This window comes from Ambystoma mexicanum, chromosome 9 (assembly GCF_040938575.1).
Source record: "Ambystoma mexicanum isolate Mex_15411 chromosome 9, UKY_AmexF1_1, whole genome shotgun sequence".
Classification (NCBI taxonomy): Eukaryota; Metazoa; Chordata; class Amphibia; order Caudata; family Ambystomatidae; genus Ambystoma; species Ambystoma mexicanum.
The window spans coordinates 43,283,090-43,303,788 of NC_090931.1; the positions used below are offsets into that span (position 1 = coordinate 43,283,090).

General features: G+C 47.0%; 1 protein-coding gene across 1 annotated transcript in view; it reads left to right on the plus strand.

Moving 5' to 3' along the window:
- LOC138487250 (opioid-binding protein/cell adhesion molecule-like) overlaps positions 1–20,699 on the plus strand; it is a 1,248,728-nt gene that overhangs the window by 55,556 nt on the left and 1,172,473 nt on the right. The window lies entirely within an intron of this gene.

The window sequence follows — 20,699 nt, forward strand, 5'->3', positions numbered from 1 at the left end:
AATAGAGAACCGAAGGGAGAAGGCAGAAGGAATAATACAGACAAAGGGCAATAAAATGAAATAAGGCAAAAAGGAAAGGTACGGAAGCGCGACCACCGGGACACAGGGAAAAAGCAAAGAAGGAAGAGCAGGCACACAGGGGCTGCACTTGGAGTGCACGTACCGGGCTGAGAACAGGCAGAAAAGGAAGAAATAATCAGAGGAAAAGAAAAGGGAGAGAAGGAAGAGGAGCGCAAGAGGAGCACTCAGTGAAAGAGGAAAAACGGACAGTGGAAGAAAACAAGGAATAAGACAAGTTTAGAAAAGAATAAAGGAAAGGAATGAGTGTGTGGAAAATGCGCAAAACAACAGAAAGGCAACAACATGGCAAAAATGCAAGGAATGGAAGTATGTAGCAATTGCAAATAGCAAGAGCGAGAGAGGCAAGGCAAATTCACTAGGAGCGAAGTAGCGACGCACCTACCTCTCTGGAACAGCAGCATTTAATGAGAAGGAACAGTAAGCAATTTGCCGTCCACCATTTTGGAAAAGACTAGACCGGAAACATCTTCTTCTGCTATTGGCATCAAGGAGACGCCATCTTGGTTTCAATTTGATGTAATAAGAATGATACTTTCTCCAGTGTATCCATTGAGATCGAGAGGTCTTACTAACAGTATGTCCCCCCCCTCCTTGCAGTTAGAGGTCCTGATTTCCAAGGATGAGTGCGATGGAACATTTTGACTAGTAGCGGTGCATGCACCGCAGTTGCTGGTTCCCATGTGCGGTCTGAAAAGTCATAGCCTTTCTAATCTATAAGATACTGTAGAGTGCCTCTGAAGTATCGGGAGTTGCAGATACCTGCAACTTCGTATTCGGGTCCTTCCGGCGAATCCATCAATGGTGGAGATGTTTGTTGTCTTCTTGAAAAGCAATCCAGGAGATGGGGCTTCAACTGGGAAACATGAAATACGTTATGTATCCTGATCCAGGAAGGTGGTAACTGAATGTTTGAAAGGTCCACAATATTTGGGGAATAACGTGGATGGAATCAGATGTTTGGGCAGAAAACTGGAAGATAACCATATTAGGTCTCCTGGCTCGTAGATAGATTCTTGCGGGCTTTTTTTGATCTGCTTGTTGTTTTGTCCTTTCTTTGTTTTCTTTAAAAGCCATTAGAGCTGTGACAGGTCCTTGTTGTATAACAGTGACAAGGGTGTCTTCAGGAGGTATTTTTGTTGAAGTAGGCTTTGCAGTTGGTAAAACAGAAGGATGGAAGCCATAAGAAAAAGCTATGAAGTCTTTTTGGTGGCAGAATGAATGGAGTTGTTATAAGCGAATTCAGCGTATGGCAACAGGGAACTCCAATTGTCCTGGGATGCTGAAATGAAACAACGTAATTATTGTTCCAGAGACTGGTTCAATCTTTCGGTTTGGCCATTTGATTGTAGATGGAAGCCTGTAGTGAGATCCCGTTGTATGCCCAATGAAGCACAAAGATGCTTCCAAAAGGTTGAGGTGTATTGAGGACCTCTATCAGAGAGTATACTTTTAGGTAGACTGTGTAGTTGGAATATTGTTTGTACGAAACAAGAAGCCATGTGTTCAGCTGTAGGGATCTTGGTCATGGGATAAAATGAGCAAGTGTTGTCATGGAATCAACAGTTACAATGATGGTTGTATTTTGTGAAGAAGGAGGAAGTTCCACAATAAAATCAGTGGAAATATTTTCCCAAGGTTGTGTAGGTCTTGTTGGTTACCAGTTTTACAGGTGGAGCCTTCTGAGGAACTTTGTACTGTGAACATACAGTACATAATGATGCGTAGTCCTTGATATCAGAATTTTCTTGAGGCCACCAAAAGTATCTATTGATCAGTTCTTGAGTTGTAATGATTCCTCTTTGTCTGGCCGTCTCATGATTGTGGCAAAGTCAAATATCTCTTGTTGGAGAAGAGCAGTAGGTAAGTAGATTTGGTGGTTGTGATAGAGTAGTCCTTCTTCCTGTGTTAATTCATACTTTTGTATGTCTGCTCTTATATTTGGGAGGAGTCTGATTTGTTCTTTGATGGTCTGAAGAAGGGTGGTGACGTAGAACAGAAAGGAAGTATGCGGTAACATCTTTCGTTAATGAATGGTTCCTTGTCTCCTCCAGACTAATGAGATAGGGCATGTGCCATTTGTTTGCGGGACACTGGAATATAGGTAAGAACCATGTTGTATGATGAAAGAAATATGTTCATCTGGCTTCACGGCTGTTTTGGCCTTCAAAATGTTGTAACACTTTCAAGTTACGATGGTCTGTTCGAATTAGCATAGGATGTTGTGTTCCTAGTATCAGATGTCTCCATTCCTGGCAGGCCTTCTTTATGTCTATTACTTCCTTTTCAAGGACAGCGTAGTTGCATTCAGACGAAGTCAAGGTTTTGGACATATGTGCCATGGGGTGTACATTTCCGTTGGGGGATGTCTGTTTGAGAACTACACCTATTGCTGATTGTGAAGCATCAGTCTCCAGTATAAAAGGATGTGTAAAATTAGGTAGTCTCAAAATAGGTGCAAATGAGAAGGCTAACTTTACTTGCTCAAAACTCTTTTGGGCTTCGGAGTTCCAAAGGAATTGCTTTCCTGTTTGGACCATGGTTGTTAATGGTTTGATCTTCAAGGAAGTTAGTAATTAATTTCCTATAAACAATGGCAAACCCCAAAAACCGTTGGATGTCTTTTACGTTTTGGGGTGTCTTCCATTGTAGCACTGCCTTGATTTTCTTCAGCTCCATAGCGGCTCCTTCGGTCGATAGAATTTATCCTAAGCAGGGAACGCTGGTTTGATGAAAATAACACTTTTCTAGTTTTGCGAATAGGTGGATCTCCTTTAGTCTTTTTAACACTTCGGCTACATGATGTTTATGTTCTCCAATGTTTTTAAAGAAGATTAGGATGTCTTCAACATAGACTATTAGGGAGTGTAGCAATAAATCTGCAAAAACATGGTCTACAAAACGTTTAAATATAGAAGGAGAATTGGCTAACCCGAAGGGCATTATGCGGTATTCATAGTGTTCGAAAGGTGTGCGGAATGCTGCCTTCCACTCATCGCCTCTTCAGATCCTAAACAGAGTATAGGTGCCCGTCAAATCTGGTTTTGTAAATATGGTGGCTCCACGGACAGCTTCCAAAATATCTTGGATAAGAGGCAGTGTGTACCAGTCTTTGAGGGTAATTTTATTCAACCCCCTATAATCGATACAGGGCCTCAATTCGTTTCAATCTTTTTTTGGTATAAAACATAGAGAAGCCTGTGCCACACTCTTAGATTCTTTAATTAAGCCATGGTGCAAACTGGTTTGTAGATAATTGCGTAAGGCTTCTTTTTCTGGTTCTGATAATGCATACATTCGGCGAGAAGGTATCTGAGCTTCTGACACAAGGTCAATGGCACAGTCATCTCCTCTAGGGGAGACAGTTCTTTGAATTATTCATTAGAAAAGACTTCATGGTATTTCTGGTAACAATCAGGGAGAAGAGTGATGTTGGAAAATATTTCATTTGTGCAACAGTCGTTTTCAATCACAGAATTGGCGAGCAGTCCTACAGCTCCCTGTGGAAGACAGGAAGAAAGACAGTGCTCAGAACCCAAAATAATGTACCTGCAGTCCAGTTAATATACAGATTGTGTTTTCGTAGCCAAGGTAATCCCAGTATCAATGGGTAGTGTGCTGCCTTTATTAAATCGAAGGAGGCTTTTTCAGAATGGGATGATACCTTCATGGTCATAGGGGAATTTTGTTCTTTGATGGTTCCGGATGTGAGAGGGGTTTTGTTCACACCTCCTACATGTACCTCTACTGCCTTAGAGATACAGGGTATATTGTTTTGTGCTGCCCAATCAGTATCCATAAAAGGTTCTGCAGCCCCACAATCCACCAGGGCAGGAATCTTGTATAAGGTTTTGTCTTGGAGTTGAAGGGTGACTGGTAGTACTACCATGGTATGAGAATGTTGAACACAATCCAGGGAACTCTTTGTAGTTAACCCGTCCATGGTTCCCTTTATGAACGGGCTGACACGTTTCCCAAACGTTTTGGAGGAACGAGTGCACAGTCTCATAGAACATGGTTTTTGGATCCACAATACATGCAGAGACCCAAAGTTCTTCTTTAGTGTCTCTCTTCAGGGGTAAGGAGACCTTGGGCAATGCCAAGTTGTATAGGTTCTCCTTCATCTGACGGTCTAGTAGACTTGGGGTTTTCTGTTCTTGACATAACATGGGTAAAGCGAGAGGTTCTGCTCTTCTTCCTCTTGAGGTTTCTCTCTTGTAACCTGTAGTCCAATTGTAAGACTAACGTTATCATTTCCGCTAGGTTGTGCGGGCGAGGGATCCTGGGAACTTCATCCTTGTGGTCCTCATTCAGATTCCTTCAGAATATCATTAGAAAAGCATCGTCAGGCCATGCTGTTTCAGAAGCTAATTGTTTAAAGAGAGTGATGAAGGTCAAAACATCCATGTTCCCTTGTCGTAAATCCAATATGTTTTACTGGGCTGTAACCACTACGACACGCCGCCAAAACATTGCTTGAATGCTGTTCATGAATTCCACGTGTGAGTCCAACAGCTGATCAGTTGTGGTGACAGGTGGGCTTGCCCAAGAAAGAGCACTTACTGAAAAATGTGAAACCATGAAGCTGACTTTTGAACGATCCGTAAGAAAAAATGTGGGTTTTAAAGTAAATTGTACCATACAATAGTCAAGGAATTCATTAACTCTCTTAGGATTGCCATCATATTTGCCAGCAGTTAATGGTCCGGGTGGTAGTTCAGTGCAGGATGTTACCATTTGTCTGAGCATGGTGTTTTCATTTTTTTAAGTTTGTACCTCTATGGTAAGATTTGGTACCGCAGCGGCCAACTGTTGTACCTGTTGATCCATGCTTCTCTTGTTCTCTTTGGACATCGCTATCTATTAGCAACTCTGAGTACTCACAGTTTGAGGGTCACTGCGTCTTTTTCAAGAAGAATGTGAGACTGTCACACAGGGTGTTCAGAGACCAGATACTGGGCTCTGTGCAACCCGCGGGCTGCACCCTCGGGAAACCCTCTTGGGGAAGAAATGCTGTTGGTCTTGGCAGATGGAAATCCTTTCGGTGCAGAGAAGTCTTGAGGAGTGGAAAGTGAAGCTGCAGAGGACTTTGTAGATTTGAATTGTAGAAGCAATGTTTGAAGAATCAAATATATATTGAGTCAGGCAAAAGGAAGTCCAAAAACAAGGCAGTAATGCCGGATAAAATGTCCAGGAAGTGTAGGAGAAAAGAAGTGAAGGAGAAGGAGAGAAGGTAGGACAGGAAAAGAAACAGAGAATAGAGAACCGAAGGGAGAAGGTAGAAGGAATAATACAGACAAAGGGCAATAAAATGAAATAAGGCAAAAAGGAAAGGCACCGAAGCACGAGCACCAGGACACAGGGAAAAAGCAAAGAAGGAAGAGCTGGCAGACAGGGGCTGCGCTTGGAGCGCAAGTACCGGGCTGAGAAAAGGCAGAAAAAGAAGAAATAATCGGAGGAAAGGAAAAGGAAGAGAAGGAAGCACTCCATGAAAGAGGGTGAAAAGACAGTGGAAGAAAACAAGGAATAATGCAAGTTTAGAAAGGAACAAAGGAAAGGAATGAGTGCGTGGAAAAGGCGCAAAACAACAGAAAGGCAACAAAATGGCAAACAAGCAAGCAATTGAAGTATGTAGCAATTGCAAATAGCAAGAGCGAGAGAGGCAAGGCAAATACACTAGGAGCGAAGTAGCGACGCACCTACCTCTCCGGAACAGCAGCATTTAATGAAAACGAACAGTAAGCAATTTGCCGTCCACCATTTTGGAAAAGACTAGACCGGAAACTTCTTCTTCTGGTAATGGCATCAAGGAGACGACATCTTGGTTTCAATTTGATGTAATGAGAATGATACTTTCTCCAATGTATCCACTGAGATTGAGAGGTCTTCCTAACACTGTGTCACTCCCCACAGTGAGACACTGCATACTAGATGATGCAGTGCCACTCCCCACAGTGTGGCATTGCATACTGAATAATAGTGTGTCCCTCCCCACAGTGAGGCATTGCATACTGAATGATGCAGTGTCACTCCCCATAGTCGGACATTGCATACTGGATGATGCAGTGTCCCTCCCCACAGTGAGGCATTGCATACTGAATGATGCAGTGTCACTCCCCATAGTGGGACATTACATACTGAATGATGCAGTGCCACTCCCCACAGTGAGGCATTGCATACTGAATGATGCAGTGTCACTCCCCATAGTGGGACATTGCATACTGAATGATGCAGTGCCACTCCCCACAGTGAGGCATTGCATACTGGATGATGCAGTGCCACTCCCCAGAGTGAGGCATTGCCTACTGGATCATGTAGTGTCACTCCCCATAGTGGGACATTGCATACTGGATGATGCTGTGTCACTGCCCACAGTGACGTATTGCAAGGCTTCCATTTCCATCTCTAGCTTTACTGCTGATGGCTGAAATACACTGCTTAATCCGAAATAGGATTATACAGGGGGCTGCAGAGATGATGTCCACCGCGCCCCACCCATCTCACTCTCAGCAGAGGGGGCAACATCACATCTAGTTTGCATTCTTAGTAGAGGGGCTGCTTTACATCTCACCCTCTCAGCAGAGGGGCTGCATTACATGGGGGTTGCATTCCATCCCTCCTTCTCAGCAGAGGAGGCTGCATCCGGGGCACAAGTCGAGAAGAGACACTGGCTCCAGCAACTTTTTTCAGAAGGCGGACGCAGTCCCCACTACGTTTTCATGGAATTAAAAAATATATATAATTCCCTGCATCCACTGGTAGTAAACAGTGCCATGGCAAAGATTCACACCTGCGCCCCAAATACGTGGCCTTAAAACCACAGGAATCACTCATCATAAAACTGTCAACTGTTTTCTCTTGATATTCTGTTATACAGGACATGTGTTGTTACATATTCTAAGGTATAAACGGTGCACACCTTAATACTTAGCCAGCCATGTTAAAGGGACTTGTCCTCTGCTCTTTCTTCAAGTGGTTGGGCCAAATGGAATGCAATGTGCATAGCTCACTTTCAGATATGCTCCCTTCCTGTGACATCACTTCACATTGCCTATGTCAGAGCCCACTCACTGTTTTTTAAGAACTCCTGTCCTGGCTGCACCACAGCTCATCCTCCCTCCAGGCAGATAGACATGCCACATACCATGCTCCCTGCCAGCAGAGGTCGCTGCCTCTCATTCTCCCTCTCTCAGCTCTTCCAGCTGGAGTCTCTGCATCGCATCCACTGTGTAACCCTGCCCCAGCCGAATACACACCCCTCGGCCCCCAGCCCCCACAACCATGTAACTTAGACATCGCATCGGAATCAGTCCTAAATGAACACCCCACTTAGGAAGCCGTCACCTGATCTACATCCCAGCTGAGATGCCCGAATGAACCCCCTTTCACTCATGTTCCAGCCCCACACCACTTCATTATAAGGCTAGACCCCAGCAAGGATATTCTGCGTGGCGTGTGTTTTTAGCGTTGCTAGTGACGAGGGGAGGCCGCAAAGAGAAACAATTTGACAGGAGGATCCGCCCACGATCACACAAGGTGTTAGCTCTGATCCATGACAACGCGTTGCATCTTAGAGACCTTTCTTTCACCACTTCAGCTGCCACCTGAGCTCAGGTGGCATGCGTGCCTCTGTCAGATTTGAGAGCTAGGAGGCGAGGTGCTAGTTTGCCCAGCACGTCTATCCGTGGTGATGGGAAGACCACCGCTTCCCCATGGGTGTTTAGTGGGGGATGCTTGTTTTCATACCAGCTTTTGTGCCCCCCTTCGCCTCCCCTCGCATGCCACCGGAGTGGAAGATGGCTGCCTGCCGTAGGCAGCGTGATGGCATTTCAGCTCTGTTTCTTGAAATGCCAGGGTTGAAAGGGCAGAACTAATTGGAGCGTGAGATAGAGAGGAAGGCAGTCGTGAAAGAAAGCGACGGCTGCAGAAACATCCATCACTGTGACTTTCTTAGGTACTGGCGTCCACCTTCGCGTGCCTTCCTCGGGTCTCCTGGTGCCCTTTTGCTGCGCCCTTTCCTGCGCGTATGATGCGCCTATAATGGCTTCTCAGGGAATTTCTGTGGGGAGCTGAGAGAGCTGGTAGGGGGCCTTGGAGGCACGGGCCTCAGGTCTGCCTCGCAGGAACACCCTGACCGACATTCCTGCTCCGAATCGTCCTTAGGGTGGACAACTTTTTGATATCCTTTTGCGGGACACTTGCCCACAAGGCGGTGATGATGTCACAACGTCATTCACGTTTGGCCCGCCCGATTTGTAATTTAAATGTGTCAAAGGCTCTTAAAACCTGGCTTAATTGCAATGCAAATGGTTTGTCCTTGGGAGGTGATGGTCACGTTTTTTAAACTGCAAACATGATCATCACGGCCCTGGGAAAAAGTATTAGTATTGTAATGAAGACAGGTGTCGGAGCGTTACAGCTCGACCTGCATCCTCAAAAGGAGCCGGGGGCGCAGAGCCGCCCAGAGAAAGAAAGCAGCAGGCGCAGCGCCATGGTGTGTAGATGGCCATTTCAGTTTGCAGAGCGGCTGTGCTGGAGGCAGGTTGTCCCGACTTGCTGTCTCCCGAGAGTCACACTCCAGGGAACAAAGCAAGTCGGGACAACCTGCGTCCCGCACAGCCACTCTGCAAACTGCGGGACAGAGCCCCCAATTACGGGACAATTCCGCAAAATACAGGACAGTCACCCTAATCGTCCTCGTTAATAATGGAGAGGTTGGCAGCATGACCCCGTTGAGTCTGCAAGACCCTGTCTGACTCCTCCCCGCAGGGGCGCCTGGGGTGGGGCTCTCTTGAAGCTGTACCATTTGCAGTGCACTACATTCTAGTCCCATTCATGGCAATATCTACCCCAGCTTTGTGGACACCTCGTTCAGCCTTGAAGTTCTCTGCTGTGCCCCAATGTGTAGGGTGACCAGATATGAAAAAAAAAAAGGGACAGGTCAGACATAGAAGTAGGACTAAAGAAAATACAAATACAACTGTAGTCCTACTTTTATGTCGCTAGTCTGTTGCGGATGGGTGGGGGACGGGGAGGGTGTGTGCTCACAGGCACACTCCTCTCATTGGAGGAGAGCGCGGGGACAGGAAGTGGGAGGAAATGGGGGCGTGACAAGCATTTCATGCCCCCATTCACGCAAGAAGAGTCACGCTGCGACCCGATTTCGGGATTTCAGGCAGCAGGCAGCTTGGCAAACGAGACTGGATGGATGACTGCAGGCTGGCCTAGACAGCGGCTTGGGGTCAAGAATCATTGTCTCTGTGCTGGTTGGTGGATCTGGAACACTGGTCGAGGCGTCTCAGACGACTTTAGTGACTGCAGCGTGACAACAGTCACTGGTGCAGCGGGTTGTGTTTCGAGGGCTTGACTGCCTCAAAAATTTCTTTAAAAGATGGATGCTGGTTGATGCTTGTTGTGGCACTCCTTCTAGCTTGTTCGCAGGGCTCATGTTGTCTTTTAAGATAGACGGCACAAAGCTGAGGAGAGTGTGTGCAGGCAACAGCCTTGTCCTTTGTTCAGAGACTCTCTGGCACTTCCAACCTTGGAAGGTTTTCTGGCTGAACCTAGCAGGGCACACTGTGTGCTGGCTGGGTACCTGTTCTGGAACTGCTGGATGGGTCCTTTGAGTCTGGTATTATCCTCTGTTCAATGGGAGATGTGTGGGGGGGGAGTTCTTGCTTCCCTCTTAGAAATCCTGCCCTTCCTTCACTGGCAGAAGATGTAAGGCAGACTGTACCTTCAGCCGGGGTCCAATGTTGAATTCTTCTTTCCTGCTTCTGGTGAAGCCTTAAGATGATCTGCTAAGTGAGGGGCTCAGTCCTCTTTTAAAATCAAATGGGCCCCAGTGATTGGTGCAGGCTAAGCCTACTTTAAGGGACCAATCTGGGGTCCCCACCAACAATCTTCTGTTATGCGTGAGCTCAGGACCATAGTGCTTTGCAACAGGGAAGGTAAGAAGTGACAAGTCCCACCCATCTTCCTGTCTGTTGTAGATCAAAGTGCCTCTCTGGTCAACTGAGCCCTCTGTGGCTCTTGATCAAAGCACAGGTCTCACTTGAACTTTGCAGTGGGAACAGACTTCTGTCTCCCTCAAATCACATACTTCGTCCCTCTGAAAGGGGTTTGCTCTGCATGGGTTGCCTACAATAAATAGTATACCCAGACATGCCATTCACTGTCCTTCATACAGAGGGGTGGGAGCTAGCTTCAATGTGACGCATTGTATATCAAAGGGGAGTTTGTTTTCCTGCCCATTTTTAAGTTTTGTGACCAGGCCTATTCACAGACATGCTTCAATGTACTCTCATCAGTATGCACCGCCACCACACAGAACTTAGGAAGGAGCATGGAGCGGATCCATGGAGCCTTTCATATTTAATTAGACTGGCCAAGGGAGGTGGAAGGTGTTGCCCTTCTCCTCTGGATGTTTTCGTGCACCCCTTGCTGTCACCTGTCAAATAAATGTGACAGGGAGGACTGCGCCTGCAGGCTATCCCCCCAAGAGTAAACTGGATGATGTGTTTGATGTGCAGCAAGAATTTGAAAATATGTGTGTATTAGCCCCACACATTTTCGAAGGTTGATCTCCCATCTTTCATTTTTAATTTGAAAAAAAATAAAAAAAACGCCCAGGCGAGCACACACTCCCTGTGCGGATGGTCAAATTCCTCACAGGTAGATAAACCTATGGAAAATCTGTTGGTCTAATCTGCACACATTTTCCCATGCTCTCTGCATGACATATATATAGACCTGTGTACTCTGGGTGGACAGAGCCTAAAGGTACAGTTCTCCCTGTCACAGTTAGTTGGAATGTGACACCCAGGAGTACATCAAGGCATCTCAAAAGGGGTAGGGCAAAACCTTCCCCCTGCCATGGCCAACCTAATTAACTATCAACAGCCGCATAAACCCACCCTGTCTGTTTGTTTACCCTCTGTAGATGGTGGCAGCAAATAACATAATGAACATACAAATAGAGTCCAGTTCCACAGACTGCTGAGTTCCCTACTCCAGCACGAAAGGGGCAAGAAGCAACCGAGTATCCTACTACTTTGGAAAATGAGGTGGAGGACCAGGTGGGCACAGATCTTTAGGGCCTGCCCAGTTTGCATGAATGTTAGATCATCTCGGGAGGATAGCTCAGGGGCAAGTTGCTCACCTTGGAAGCTAGGCGACATGGAGCCTCACAGGTTCGATCCCTGCATCTGCGCTTAGAAACGTCTGGGTATTAAGTGCATTATAAATAACCTATCATATCATATCTTCAGCTGGGATGCCTATTAGACTAACTTCTTCACAGCCCAGAAAGAGTGTACCACTCTGGCGCATCGTCCCGAAGCAGTCGGAGGAGCAGGCTAAGGGCAAGGCCACTGGACTGTTCAAAGTGTACTGGGAGGATGGACTGTACAGTGAGCCAAAAACCTCTGAGGGCGAGGGGACCAGAATGTTGGTGATTCCAAAGTGCCACAGAAAGTTCCTTTTGGGTTTGGCTCACCAAATTCTTTTAGCGGGTCGCTTGGGACTGACTAAGGCATTGCACCGGTTATCTGCAGAATTTTACTGGTCGAAGTTTGGCATAAAGGTTAAGGAATTTGCAAATTCCTGTCCGACTTGTCAAGCTTCTGCTAAGTGAGGTGGTGCCACAAAGTCCCCCTTAATTCCACTACCCATGGTTGGGCGGCCTTTCGAGAGAATAGGCATGGATAGTGTGGGTCCTTTGGATCCTCAAACCAGCTCCGGGAAAGGGTACATCTTGGTGGTAGTAAACCATGCCATAAGGTACCCTGAGGCTGTCCCTCTGAGGAGAAGCAAAGCCACTGTGGTTGTGACGGCTCTGGTTGGGATATTCTCCCGTATTTCATTCCCCAAGGAAGTAGTTTCTGACAGGGGATCAAACTTCATATCAGCATATATGAAGGCTATGTGAGAAGAGTGTGGAGTCACACACTGGTTCTCTACAACATTCCATCCACAAATAAATGGGCTTGTTGATTGGTTCAACAAGACCCTGAAAGGCATGATAGGTTGCTTGGAAGAGCGCCTGAGGAGAAAATGGGATATTCCCCTGCTCTGCCTTCTGTTCGCCTACAGGAAGGTGCCATAGAACAGATTAGGGTTTGGCCCTTTTGAGTTTCTGTTTGGACACCCTGTATGAGGTCCCCTCAGTCTAGTGAAAGAGGGATAGGAAGGCAACCCCTCATCCGCCACACGAGATGTGGTCGACAATGGACTTGGCCTTTGGTCTAGAATGGCAAAATACATAGAACAGTCAACAAGAGACGTAAAGGCCAGTCAGGAGCTGATGAAGCACTGACACCACCAGAAGGCCACAGTGACAATCTATTGTACAGGCCAGAGGGTGTGGATTATGGAGCTTGTCAAAGCCAGTGCCCCTTAGGACAAGTGGACTGGGCCTTACTGTGTGCTGGAAAAGGTCAGTGAAGTGAATTATCCCATTAATGTGAAAGGACTTAAACAGATGTGCAGGGTCTTTCACTTCAACCGGCTAACACCCCATTATAGCCGGGGTGGCTTGGTCATGGTGTTAGTGACTGGTGGAGAAACTGAGGAGGAGACCGATACCCTTCCAGGCCTCCTGCACACTGAAGCCACAGACAGGTCAGTTGAAAGCGTCACCCTTGCAACAGACCTGTCAGAACAGCAACAGACAGACTGTCATCGTTTACTGGGACAGTTTGCCGGCCTGTTTTTGCTGACTCCAGGTCGCACAGATTGGTGCACCCATGAGGTGGACACTGGAGACAGTAAACCGGTGAAGGGTAGGATTCACCGGCTTTTCGAAAAGGTCAGGGACACCATCAAGGAGGACGTTTCCAAGATGTAGTCCCTGGGAGTGATGGAGCCTTCCAACAGCCCCTGGGCTAGTCCAGTGATACCAGTCCCTAAAAATATCAGCAGTGGAAAACTGAAATTCACTTTTGTGCAGACTAAAGGGGCTCAATTTTGGTCATTAAGACAAATGCTCACTCCTTTTCTCAAGCAGATGAACTCATTGACAAGCTCAGAGCTGCCAAGTACATGAGTCTCTTTGACCTCACGGCAGGCTATTGGCAAGTCGGCTTGACAAATGAGGCAAAAGAGAGGTCAGCATTCTCAACCCCAGAAGGATATTATCAGTTCATTGTGATGCCCTTCGGATTGAAGAATGCCCCTGCCACTTTTCAGTGGATGATTAACCAGGTTGTATTGGGTCTGGAAAACGTCAGTGTTGCCTATTTTGATGACATTGCTGTGTTCAGCCACAACTGGGAGGAGCACTTATACCACCTGAAACAAGTGATTCAGTTGCTGCCGAATGCAGGTTTGACCATCAAGGCCACAAAGTGCCAGAGAGCGCAGGGCACAGTGACTTACCTAGCCCACCTCGTCAGTTGAGGTAAAAACAACCTCTGAAAGCAATGGTAGAGGATGTGAAGGATTGGGACATCCCCACCACACAGACACAGGCAAGAGCCTTTCCAGGTCTCACTGGGTATTATCAGTCGTTCGTCAAGGGGTATGGGTCCATTGCCATGCCCCTGAATGATGTAACTTTCAAGAAGATGCCAAAGAGCTTGGACCCCCACATGTTAAACCTCCTTTCATGAATTCAAGGTTGGATTGTGCAGGTGGCCAGTTCTGAAAGTGCCAGACTATGGTCAGCAGTTCATTATCCAGACAGACGTCTATGTTTTTGGGATCGGTGCAGTGTTAGCGCAGCTGCAATCTGAAGAGGTAGAGCAACCTGTCGCCTAAATTAGCAGGCAATTGAGAAAAAGGGAATGAAACTGGGCTCTCCTTGAAAAAGAGACTTACACAGTCATGTGGGCCATAAAGAAGCTTAAACCCTACCTCTTTGGGTCACGCTTAATGATCCAGACAGACCACCGGCCTCTTCGATGATTAATGGCCATGCAAGGGGAGAACCCTATACTTTTGAGTTGGTCCATATCCCTACAGGGATTAGATATGGACATCCAGCACGAGCCAGGCTCCCAGCAGGGAAATGCAGATGGCCCCAGCCGGTACCTTTGCCTTGATGATGAACCACACACTCAGTAGGGAAGTGGCTCATAAATTGAGGCTGGGGGTCATGTGAGGAATTCGACCATTCACACGGTGGGTGCACGCTCACTTGGGTCAACCTCTGGAATATTTGTGAGGCTAATCTACCCCTAATTTCGTTTGCTCACTGCACATTGTACACATTGACCTGTATACTTTTGGTGGACACAGCCTACAGGCTCAGTCCTCCATGTCACATTTAGTTGGAATGTGATACCCAGGAGTAAATCAAGGCATCTCAAAAGAGAGAGGGCAAAACCTTCCCCCTGCCATGGCCAGCCTAATTAAATAAAAAATGCTTGATGGATCTGCCCTATCTTTGGTTGGCCTGGCAGAATATTGGCAGCAATTAAACATAATTAGCATACTAATAGAGCATACTTCAAACAGGCCCACATGGGGCCTAGCTGCAGATGCTAACAAAATACATGAAACCCAACAACTTTGATATGCACAGTGTCAACCTGAATCCAGCTCCTGCCTCTTAGTATCAATAACAGTGAGCTTTCATGTTTGGTACATGTGTTTACAGTAGGCAACCCCCACAGGGTGACCCCATTCAGAGGGTAGGAGTATGTGATTTGTTGGAGATAGAAAGTCTGTACTTGCCACAACTTCAAGGGAGACCTGCCTTTAATCAGGGACCACAAAGAGCTCAATTAACCGGAGAGACCCTTTTTGATTCACAACAGACAGGAAGATGGGTGGGACATAGTAGTTCATGTTATCTAAGCTTTACCTTTCCTGTTTCAAAGCACTCTAGTTATAACCATTTGCATAACAAAAGATTGTTGGTGGCGACGCAGGATTGGTTCATTAAGGCAGGCTAACCTACACAAATCACTGGGGTTCATTTGGCTTTAAAAGAAGGTTTAGCCCCTCTTTTAACAGATCATCTGAAGATTTAGCAAGGAGTAAGAAGAAGAACTAATTTGGACTCTGGTTGAAGGTACAGTCTTCCTTACAGCTTCTTCCAGTGAAGGAAGGACAGGATTTCGTGAGAGGGAAGCAGGATTCCTCCCCTAAACATCTCCCAGGGAACAGAGGGAGACACTGAACCCAGAGGACCCTTCCAGCAGCTCAAGAAGCGGTAACCAGCCAGCACACAGCGTGCTCTGCTAGGCTCTGCAAGCAAGCTTCTTAGGTGGGAAGTGCCAGAGAGTCTCTGAACTAATAAAGGACAAGGCTGGTATCTGCAACACTCTCCTCAGCTTCAGGCTGTTTGACTTAAAGGACAACACATGCCCAGCAAAGTAGCTAGGAGGAGTGCATCGCAAAGCATCAACCAGCATCCACCTTAAAGAACATTTTCGAGGCAGTCGAGCCCCGAAAACTGCAACCGACAGCACAGCTGATTGTTGTCATGCCAAAGTTGCTAACGTCATCCGAGATACCTCGACCAGTGCTTCAGACCCACCAACCAGCACTGACACCGCGATTCCTGATTTCGAGCTGCAATGGAGGACAGCCTGCAGCTGTCCATCTAGCCTCGCTCGCCAGACTGCCTGCCGCCTGATACCTGCAGCTGTCTCCCTTCTTGAACTTGGTCGCAGGAGTTGCAAAGCACAAGGTACATTGCGGTTCTGTCCCCCTGGTCCTTCTCCAAAAGACAGTAGTGACACTTTTTGACCCATGTTTCCCTTTGTGCTGAAATCAAGTATCCTTGAACTATTGCGATTAATCACTTTTCCAAATACCCTCCTGTCAGTATCCAGAGTGCATCCCTTTTCCTTCTTTGAAACTCTGTCCTCTGCATTCCTTTACAGGGTGGGCCAGGGTTGGACTGGGCCTATCGGTCTTTTGGCCGCTGGCCGAACGACCTTAGGACCTGGGGGGGGCCGGTTTTCATGAAGCCACCCCTGTGCCGGTTTTTTCCAGGTGTTATTTGTAAAATTGTTTTTCTTCAGCAGCTCGCCAGGCGCCGTGTGAGATGGCGCTGGGGGAGGGCACTGCAGCATTCATCAAGCAAGGTAACGTGTGTGTATTTACACGTTGTTACCTTGCTTTGATGATTTATTTTGCACCTTGCAATTGATGCATTCCATTGCTATTTAAATATTAGCATGTCCACACTTAGTTAGAATTGTAAATATTAGCATGTCTACACTTAGATAGAATTGTGAACATTAGTCTGTGTCACATCTAGATGGAATTGTGAATATTGGCATGTCCACACTTAAATAGAATTGTGAACATTGGCCTGCGTCGCATCTGGATGCAATTGTGAATGCTGGCATGTCCACACTTAGTTAGAATTGTAAATATTAGCATGTCCACACTTAGATAGAATTTGTAAATGTTAGCATGTCCACACTTAGATAGAATTTGTAAATATTAGCATGTCCACACTTGTGAACATTAGACTGCGTCGCATCAAGATTCAAGATGGAATTGTGAATATTGGCATGTCCACACTTAAATAGAATTGTGAACATTAGTCTGCGTCGCATTTAGATGGAATTGAAAATATTAGCATGTCCACACTTAGATCGAATTATAAATATTAGCATGCCCACTCTTGGATAGAAATTGTAAATATTAAATGTCCACATTTAGAAAAAATTATAATTATTAGCATGTCCACACTTAGATCGAATTATAAATATTAGCATGTCCACACTTAGATAGAATTATAAATATTAGCATGTCCACACTTAGATAGAATTATAAATATTAGCATGTCCACACTTGGATCGAATTATAAATATTAGCATGTCCACACTTGGATAGAATTATAAATATTAGCATGTCCACACTTAGATAGAATTATGAACATTAGACTGCGTCACATCCAGATAGGATTTTGATTGAAGGATAGCATGCCCGCGCCTAAATGAAACCGAATGTTAGCATGTGCCACACTTAGAACTGTGAACACCAGCCTGCGCTGCTTCTAGATAGGATTGTGAAGGCCAGCAAGTGCCACACTTAGACAAAACTGTGAATGTTAGCATGGTAAAGGTCAGGTAACCCACTAACCAATATAACATCAAACTGAACATACTTATCGCACTCAAAAACACACACAACCATCTCTCGCACCACAAGCTGCACGCACTGCACAACACTGCAACAACACATAAGCCAGAGCAACAGCACACGCGGACTGACACTGATCCAATTCCCGCACCAAAGCTCAGCACCCGGTGTATACCGAGTTGAAGCTGCCAACAGAACACCACTCCTCTCACTATCTGACTCCCTCTTCACCTTACTGACCCATCCCACCTTATCGGTTACAGATCCGCCAGAGCGCCTGGGGACCAATTCCGTTAGTGACGGTGCGCGGTATAAATACCTTTAACATTTAACTTTTAACATTGGTGCTGGAGCCTAGAGGTTATATTGAGGTCCAGCAGCAGCAGACACCACCACTCAGAGACGCCTCTGGATCCACCGCACCCATGCCAGCCCCTAGCAGCAACTCCCACCTCTGTGTGTCCGAATTCCCTGGCTTCCTCCCCAGCGAGCAGTGACTGGAGTGAGGAGGCTTGCTATGTGCTGGACTCCCCGGGGAACGTGCCTGAGCTAGAGCAGAAGGTGCCAGCAGGTAAGCAGGCCTTCGTAGGAGTGGGGGGACTACGTTGGCGGGGAGCAGGTTCATGCTTTGCTCAGCCGATAACTTAGCCTATTTTGGATTTGTTTTGCATGGCTTGCACTGTACTGACCAACGAAGCGCCTCAACCTCTACAAGGCAGCGCTTTCTGTGTGGAACAGGGACAGTGAAGCTTAGCACTTCACAGTCATTTGAGTTGTTTTTTCAAGTGCCTGAAATTAAAGGCGGGTTCTTAAACCCAAGCTGCATTTTAGAATGGCTTGTGATTTTCAGCAGGGGCACCTGCATGTATCTGAACACACGTCAGTGCAATCGATTCACTGGGCTTGAATCTTTCCCAATGGCACAGCACCGTTCTAAAATGCTTTGTAAATCAGGCACATCATTGGAGGCACATTGCAGCGCCTCGAGTCCAGCAGTAAGCACTGTATACAATATTTGTTTTATATATGAAAGCTGCATAGTCCGCCATCACCGACAAACGTCCCATGCCAGTCGTTCATTGAATAGCATAAAAAAACGGTGGTTACATTGTAAATGCAGAGCTAGAGACTAGTGGCGTCATTCGGGGAGTCCGGGGGCTCCTGGCCACAACATAACCTGTGCACAAGCTGTGGAAAGTGGCAAAGCCGCCCTTGGCACAGTTCACTGACTCTAGTCAGCAGTATCGTTAACGCATTCAAACATATTGAACACATATACAAGTGCAGGCTTCACTCACATGCACCAAACAGGTACAACCACAGATAACGGTTTCCACAAACAGGTTTGAAAGGTAATAGCTTCATTGCAGCAGTAAACCAGGGTCAATGTTGTGTTCTGCCACTCGATTTACAGGCTATATGTGTGTTCTTGCATCTGTTGTGTGCACTGAATTCATGTTACAACAAGTGCTGGAAAAGCCAAAAGTTGCAGCTCTTGCATTTTTCTAACCCTGATATGCTATGCCCAGGTACTTGCAATATTTGCCAGCTGTTGCTATCTTATGAGGTAGTGCCATAATGATATTGCCTGGAAAATACCTATCCCATGCCTACACAAAAACTAAAAGTGTTGGCTTTGCCAGTGCTGAGTGCCTGTGTTGTCCGTGTGCCCCCGACCCCTCCTTTGAGTGCCTGTGTTGTCCATGGGCCCCTACCCCTCCTTTGAGTGCTTGTGTTGTCTGTGTAGCCCCCCTCTGAGTGCCTATGTTGTCCATGTGCCCCCCGGTTGCCTGTCTTGTCTGTGTGCCCCCACCACCCTAACCCTTCTACCCCCCTACATCTAACCACTGCAGGAGTCTGTCTTAGTAAATTATGGTTTACCATCACCGTCCTGTTGCCAATGCATGGATTTGACTTTCATGGACTCGTTGACTCATGGTGCTTCACCCCTCTCAATTCTCATGCTGCACTCATCATGCATCTCGTGCTCAGGGTGGCCCTGAATCATGCTGTGCCCATCTGCATCTTGAATCCAGGACCTAGTATGATAGCAACAATGATTATCTCCTCTCCCTTCCCTTACTTGTTCCCCCCTCCACTCCCTCTGGCACTATCTAAAATGTTATCAGGCCTAGTACGATAGTTGCTTGTTTTGTTCCTCTCCTTCCTCTCCTCCCTCTCCTCCCTTTCTCCCTCACCTCTTGTAAATCTCTGGCTCTATCTGAAATGTCATCAGGCCTAGTACGATAGTCGCTTGTTTTGTTCCTCCCCTCCTTTTCTGCACCCCTCTCCCTCACCTTTTGTTTTTCTCCTGCTCTACCAGAAATGTTGTCAGGCCTAGTAAGGCAGTCGCCTGTCTGTTTCCACTTCCCGCCCACTCTCCCCCTCCCTTCCTTATCTATGTTTTAGCACTTGCACTATCTGAAATGTCGCCAGGCCGAGTATGATAGTTTGTTTCACATTCTTATTGTTCATGGCCTGTAAGAATGTCATATATGGGGTCATTACGAGTTTGGAGGTAGCCATAGTGCTATTAACGCCGTGGCTGCCTCCAAACTCGTGTCCGGTTCTTTGAATGGGGACTTACCGGGTCATTCCAACCTTGGAGGATACGGTAAGTCCCCATTCAAAATACCCATCGACATTCCCATTCGAGCCACCATAGGGCTCCAAACCGGGCTCCATTACCGGGTTCCTGCAATGAGGAATAACCAGGTCATTCCGACATAGGGGGACCCGGTAATTCCTCCTTGCAGGAACCATTCCCCATTCCCATTTGAGCCCCCGTAGGGCTCAATGGGAATGGGGATGGAAGTAACAACGGGCACATTACAAGTGTCCCGTTGTTACCTCCCTCTTTCGCTCGGGGGACCTGGAAAAGACATCTGTTTTTTTTAGGGGCTGTGGGACGCGACTGGGCCGGCGACACCGTGTGGTGCTCGCCTCGCCTACTGCTGCAGGACCACAGCAGTGTGGCCTGGGCAATTCCGGGGGTTGGGCCAGCGTGGCTGCTGGGCTGGCTGGTGCCAGTCAGCCAGGCCGTGCAAGCACTGCAAAGAGAGAGACTAGGCTAGCACACACTTTTGTTTATTGTCTTGAGTCTCGAGACAATTGACAAAAAGTGCTATGTGCTATGTGCTATTGTAACACAGGGGCCGTGACGGGCTGCCTTGCCTGCCTGCTGGGCTGTGCTGACCCTGAGGCCATAACTGGCATAACAAAATGTTTTAAGCAAAGAAAACATGTCGGAAATGGAAAGAATGGGAGGAGGAGGTCAGGAGGAGGGGTAGGAAAGGAGGGAAGAGGTGATACTTCACTCTCCATCTCCATTAAGTTGCTTTCAACTTTGCAGGAAGTAACAACAAATGTCTTGCACTTGCATTCAAAGTTGAAAGTAACTTGCGCCTGGGCTGGGCCCTGTGGCTGGGGCCTGGGGCCGCCGGGGAGGGATTGGATTAACCAATGAAAATGCAGGCAGCAGCCACAGTGCCCACACACAGAAAGACTCTGAACCCCCAGCGCCTAGGAGGAGGAGGAGTCAGATGACGAGAGGATATGGGCCTTGCTGCCCCCTG